The sequence below is a fragment of the Anabas testudineus genome, chromosome 4 (assembly GCF_900324465.2).
Source record: "Anabas testudineus chromosome 4, fAnaTes1.2, whole genome shotgun sequence".
NCBI classification, from domain to species: domain Eukaryota; kingdom Metazoa; phylum Chordata; class Actinopteri; order Anabantiformes; family Anabantidae; genus Anabas; species Anabas testudineus.
This window is the reverse complement of record NC_046613.1, coordinates 13,400,096-13,407,555: the sequence shown is the minus strand read 5'-3', so window position 1 is coordinate 13,407,555 and position 7,460 is coordinate 13,400,096.

Below are 7,460 nucleotides of genomic sequence, written 5' to 3'. Positions count from 1 at the left end.
AAGAGGGGAGGGGACAGAGTGAGGCAGAGACAAGAGAGGGGGTAGTAATGGACTGCAGGACAAACCCACATTCCTCAAGACTCCTGGAGTTGTTATAACAGGGGCCAAGCAGCTAAACCTTCACACTGTGGATAACTCTGCTTCACTATCACCACTCTGGAAAAACACTCCTTCAGGCTACCCAAGTGATGAGATAACAGTCTCATCAGTGTAATGGTCTTTGATGATTGCTAAGCAGGGCTTGCATTAACAGCAGGCTGTGGAAAATAAGCCATCAATTATTATTAATCAAATTAAACAGGAAGACTAAATTTCAATAGGTCGCCAGAGACCATAATTAGAGTTAGTTAACATATTTATGCAGAAATGAAGTTGTGTCACTGATCCACGGTCAATTTATAAATGAGGTTAACAGCAAAGCATAAAGAGCATGCCTGTGTGTCAGATTTATGCTTGCTATTCAAATAGTCCTGCTATTTACTGCTTCAGTCAACTAGTGCTTGTGACTGACACTTCCTTGTGCTTTGTTGCCACAAGTGCTGATAGGAAATTAACACAAGGGAAAGTGGCCATCTGGGTGGTATATTGGTGAGGACAGCTGAGCACATCTCATATGTTGCTACCTACTGTGCTGATGTGACTCTCGACAAAAATGGTTCAATGTAGAAGAGTTTTTATTCTTATTACTGACTATACCATAAGGACTCAGTTCAGAGTTCAGTTAATGTCTTTGAGTGACAGTTAAAAAGTTTTTCAGTGCTGACAGTGTCACAGTGCGGGAGCCATGCTTCAACAGAACTGCTTGCCAGACAGCTCTTACATTCTTTACATGATTACTTCACTTTTCATGTATGCAGTCACGTGCAACACAATTAATAGTTTCCAGGAGAGAATGTCTAATTGTCTTCGAGTGTTGCTGTTTAAAACAACAATACACTCTTTTGCTTTGCACTTTGTGCTTAAACCATGCATCAGATGAACTTTAAGTAGTAAGTACTTTAAGTATTGAAACTATAACCTCTAAAAACACAATATGATTGCAAATTTAACCCACAAACATTGTGGTACATGGAACCGCCAATGACTCTGCCAGTAAGCTTCTCAATGTTCAAGTAGTTCTTCAGTTAGTGACGAACACCATTAAACCCTTAACAGACCCCTGAAGAACCACTGATTGTCACTGATTGTTGTGAAGGGTCCTTGTTTGTCACTGGAAACCTCTTGGGGGGCAACAAGCAGATTCACTGTTTGCTGGAGACAGGAATACTTGAATGGTCTCGTCTATTCACACAGACACAGGTTTCGTAAGGGTGAATGCTTTTTCAGACAATAGAGCTTTATGTAGGTTTGAAGGTTACCTGGAAATGCTCCTATTTATTCATTTCAATCGGCATTCATATTTAGCTGATGAGCCTAAAAAGAACTGAGATGTTTTGTTTGAATGTCTTCAGCCAGTTTTAAGCACAAAGATTAACAATGTGGGGTGATTACAAGCATGTGTATAATGCTGTTTGTCTCTACAGGACTTGGCATGATCTAAATTTACCAAACTGAATGTGCAGGACTAGGATTTCCGGAGAGGAGATGATGTAAACCACTTTTAATTATCAGGGGATGTATTTAAATTTTACTTGAAAACCTGAATATTTCCACATTGTGTTTACTGATAAATTAATGTTTGACTTTGTTGCCATCACAGAATTTAAACAACAGTAAAACCAACCAGGGTGATTTTAATCTATTGTTACATTCTCTATTGGACAAGAATAAGGCATGCACGCTTCCAAACACACAAACACCAAACCACTGTGCATGTGTGAGCCCTCTTACTTTATCCTGTTGAACATGGCAATTCATACTAATGGGGAACATGCAGCTCACTGTAAGATCAACGTTCAGCAAGGAACAGAGTCATGCAGGATGATTTGTGGTGTGCTGCAGAAGCTCTTAGGGAGTCTCACTGTCTAACACTGACACAATGAAAGACGGGGATAGAACAAATAATTAGACCCTTAAGGCGTTTCAAGCTCATTTGTGTGTGCGTCTCCTTTCTCTCTCTTTCCTCCCTCTTTCGTCCAGCGGTCCCTCCCTCTCCACTCTAAACAGAACCACATTTTGCCAAGCAGTGATATGGCCACGGTGAAAACATTTCACTGTCTGTGTGTATTGTGCTTTCAAAGCACAGGGAAATACGCTTTCTAGCACTCCCTTCCTCTCTTTCTCCTCGTGCTCGCTTTCTCTCTTCCTCTCTTTCGTCTCTCTACAGCACATACATTTGTATACTCGTATGTAAACACACACAGACACACCATATCTCAGACTAAGGTAAATATATACGGTCTGAAGAGCATGCTGCCTAAGTGATCGAAGAACAGTGCGTGCTTGTCATGTCACTGAATGTTACGATCGTGGTCATTAGTAAAGTGGAAGACGTTTTTGTTTGTGCACTGAGTTTGTGTTTAGAGATTTGGCTCTAGACACATTCAAAAAATGCAAACATACAGTACAACATTAACATGTTCTTTCAAGATGACGTTGAATTTGTATTGTCGGGTTTAACACTTGTAATTCTATGAACGAAAAATGACTCTTGTGAGACTTGTGGTGAGTGTTGTGGTGATTACATGGGCTCACATTGACAAAACCAAGTCATTTGTTTTACATGGACCAGACTGCCTTATGATTACTGTATGCCTGGCCTAGAGGAGCAGGAAACTGGGGGCTCCATGTCACTGTGGTGCCAAGCTTAGGGTCCCTTGTGTAGCTGTCATGGAATGAAAGATGACAGGCCAGTAAAAAAAAACAGATGAGGATTGTCCTCATATGAACATACAGTTGTGTAGCTTTCGCTTACATTTGCACGCGCAAATGTTACGCCTATCTTTTAAATCTATGCCTAACAGTATCACTCATTGATACAAGGATATATTGTGATACAACTGCATCTCTTTGTGTTAGTGTGTGAGTGTTTGCAAACTAAAATGATCTGTACCTTTGTCTACTCTTACACTCGTTGCACACACTGAATTCTTGAGGCGCTGCCTGATCTCTCTCAGTGCTGAAAGAATGAACCAGAAGAGACCACCAGAGCCTGATGTGGGCTTTCAGACTGTCTTCAGTCCAGCCAGGAGAGACATCACTGAGCCAAATCACTTCCATGACAGCCTCTCAACAGAGAGAGATTCATGGCCAGAATTAGTCATACTGCACTGCTGCCCACAGGGGTGAACCAGTGCATATGTGGGTCATCAGAGGCTGGACTGGACCAGAGGAGTTGATGTTATGCTGTTTAATTTATATAGTGTATATATATAATTAGGGAGAGGTAACATGAACTGCATACACATCCTTAAATTTTCCTTCTTAAGTTTTGAGTCCCTTAAGTCCCTCTCAAGTCGACTGCTCGGATATGATCCCACATAAGACTAGCATTTTTACGAGGCGTTTAAATGTGCAGTAACTCTAAAATGCCTTGTCTCACGTCTGAAGCTGAATAGTCCACATAAACATTTTGGAAATTGCGCATCCTAACAGAGGTGGTGAAGCTAGAGACACAGCTAGGCTGAGGCACTGTTATATTGTTATGTTGTTGTTAGATTTGCAGATAGAGAAGAAACAGTAGATGTAGTGATGTGTTAAAGCTGTCAAAAATAAGACAGGTTGTAAGGCTGAGGCGCTGTAAGGGTAGTTAAAGAAAGAGAATGTATATATTACAAATGTATATGTTCTTTTATATTTCCTTTCTATGGTAAGAGAGTCAAATAAGGCAATCAGAACTCTCCAATAGTGGGAGAAAATCTGAAATCCTGATGTTTGTGTACATCCACTGACTGTCATAGTTCTCATTTTCCGCACACTCTGTTTTGGCTGAGGGTAATCCTAAGGTCATGGGAACATTAGAGAGTGTGTGTGTGTGTGTGTGTGTGTGTGTGTGTGTGTGTGTGTGTGTGTGTGTGTGTGTGGTAAGGTGGGGCTATGGGATTAGAATTTGGTTTTTTGTAGTGTCATCATGGTCTTGGGGTTTGTGGTTGGAGTCTGTGGGGTCAGGGTGGAGCGTGGCTGGGTCTCAAGATGATCGCAACTGGGAATCTTGTGGTCTTATTCGACTGGTGTGTTTTTTTCCCTGAATGGATGAAAATATGATTGCTGTCACATACATATAAAAGACACACAAACAAACATGTGCAGGCTTATTGAAAGCTGAATCATCATTATAGATGAATGATTTAAATCAAACTTATCTGTCATTACAGATTTCCCTATCACACTATTCCCACTTGTATCTATCCTTCCATCATTTGCTTACAGGAAAGGCATTTCTTGCCTCACCTTAACCTGAGTGCAGCTCTTCTTCTCTGCTCTGTAAAAACTTGGCCTTGTGCAGCTGTGCTGCCCTGGTGATGCAGTAGGAGAGGAATGTAGAACTTCAAAGTATAACATGAGCAGAGACAAAGAATGGCAGTGTTCAGAGGAGATGAGAATATGTGATCTCATAAAACAGCACACAAACACATTGGTCCATTTATGCAAGGTTAGGCTGTAGAGGATGAGGAGGAGGAGAGAAGACCTGCCTCACATGTCCCCTGCCTGCTTTGTGGGAACCAGAGGAGGAAAAGGCGGGTATACACGTGATGTTGTTCCCCAGTGATAGAACACATTGTAACTGCACAGCTCATTTGGCTATGGTTAAATGACTGTTAAAACACACAGTGGGAAGAGGGATGGAGAAAAGTTTATGTGTATGATATGGCTGAAGTTTGGTTTTGGTTTTAGTGGGCAATTAAGTAAGACTTTGGATGACTGTTTTGATATCCCATAACTCCTGTAGCTGCAAAAGGCAGAGTTTGCAGTACCCCCAAAAAAAGAAAGAAATGAAAAGTGAAAAGAGGCAAAGAGAGAAGCATAGTGAGATTCCAAGAGAGCGGAAAGAATCCTCAGACTGCTTGAGTTTGAGGCGCTAATGGCTTTCAGATGTGTGCGACTTTTGTATTTTCAAAGGAGCATAAAACATTCCCTCTCCGAGGAATCCAAACAGCGACAGGAATTTACAGACAGAAAATTCTCAACAGCAGTTACAACTTCATGTTTATCACTAATATCACTCATGTTACATGTATTATGTGTTTTACATCCACAGACAGTCCTCAAGTTTTTAAATCATCTTTCATGTTTTAGTTCCATACTAGATACTGTTGAGTTTGGAGCTTTCTCTTTGGGAGTGCTGCAATGAGTACAAGAGGCTGGGTGGGGTGGTGTGCTCCCTGTTTCCTGTTCAAACCTTGGGGGAGCTGTGACTTGGATGGGGTGAGGTAATTTCTCACTCAAACTGTACTAGAGATTTGACTGAAGAAGAGAGGGGAGACACTGAAGTGCTGTAATGTCCCTGTCCACTCTCAGTTACATGCACATTATGGATATTCTTTAATAAACTAGGGTTTTCTTCCATAATCATTTCACTTAATAACATGCCCTGTAAAAGAGATGTTTAAAAACATATGGTATTATATCAGCTGAAAGCTGCAGCCAGCTTTTGGTTAGTGTAGCTTAGCACAAAGATCAATAATAGGAAGAAACAGCCTATTATACAGCCTATCCAAAGATAACAAAGTTCACATTAAAGCTTATCCATCAACGTGATATATCTCACTAGTTTATCCATGTGAAAACATTTATAAATTGTATAGGAAGTTATGTATCAAGCAATTTTCTGACTCTAGTAACTCTAACCTAATGGGACATCCTCTAGAAACTCCCCATAAAACACAAAATTATTGTTTTTCCAATTAGTCAGAAAAGCAGTTAGTGAGCTTTAGGTGTGGCAGATTGTTTTGTCTTTGTTTACAGCCAAGTGTGTTCAATTTCCAGTCTTTTTGCTAAGCTAAGCTAACCAACTTACTTAGCTGACAGATATGACAGTCATTTATATCTTTTGCTCTCATCCAGAAAGTAAATAGGGGTATTTGCCAAAATGTTCAGCTGTTACTTTAAACAGACGCAGGCTGACAGTAGGATAAATTAACAGTCATCTGGTATTTTGAAGGAGAAGAAATTACGCTGATATAAAACATCTGTCATCCTCATATGCAAAAACATTTTATAGCTATAGCTATAGATTTTATAGATGCACATGGTTTCAATTCATCCTGAAAATGTAGATATTCTCTGACAGACCCAGTTATTTTCAACATAAAACCCAACATAAAATCCATATCAACATAAAACAATGTCTTTACCACACAACCACCTTTCTTCATCTACCAGTAAAGCAAATTTAATAATCAGTTATTCCTTTCAAAACAAAATCAAATACATTAAATTTAAACTTATAATATATCCAAGATAAGTACTATAATGAAGACAAAAGTAATAATATGCATTCACTTAAACTTATTTGCTGACATGGGATTGACACCTACTTTGCTGTAATGGTATTTAAAACTGAGCTCAACTCATTTGTTTGCCATTACTAATGAAGCCTCCAAGGATTTTCCCCAAGACTAGCCTCTGTAGTCAATTTGAGGCTTCCCATACTGAGGTGTGGTCCACCAAACTGAATACCACTAGTTGAAAAGGAAAAGGTTGAAAAATGAAGTATAATCCTCCTTCTCTCATTGGCTCTTGGCGGTGGGGGATGGGCAGCCACTTTAGGAAATTGTGTCTGGATTTTTGAACAAGCAGAACCTCAGTGTAACAACTTTGATAATGTTCGCTCACCCCTCCTTCTGCTGTAAATCTGTCATTTCCATTCCTGTGGAGTTTTAATTTGCCCAGTGCTATGTGTATAGGCAAAATTTGATGTGGTCTTAAGTTTTAAAAGACTTGATGGTACAGTTTAAAATATCATGATTTATTCAAGGACAATTCTGTAGATCTTTATATGCATATGCTCTTTAACTTCTCTAGTGAACCTGTCTATGGAGGTCTGAAATTTCACGGCACCTCTAAGCCTTATTACGTGGATGTATTTAGACAGTCCCCAAAAAACATGGCTCAACATGTGCCATGCAGCTCTGTGTGTAAGGACATAGAGTGATAACATTACCAATAAAAGCAGCAAGGCAAACACTGCAAGTATTTTCATATGAGAAGAAGTGAGTCATTCTCTGTCGAAATACATTATAATACTGAAGTTAATGGACTGGAGTGTATTACTGTAAAAACCTGCATGCAGCTGGATTGTAGTATATTAAGTGTTATGCATAACATCATCTGTGCTGCTGTGAAGCAAGAATTTACATATCATCCCAATTTTCAACTAAAATTCAGCATTTACCTGTGTAACTATTAGTTCATTAGTTCATGTTCATATAAGGCATCCATGGAAATCTTTGGATCTAAATGCAAACAGTGGAAAAAGAAAGTAAAGAAAGTAGTTCTTTCACTGAAAGACATTTAAAACAGATTATAGCAGATAGAAAATTATAACTTTTTCATACTAGCTAAAAGTTACAATTACAGGA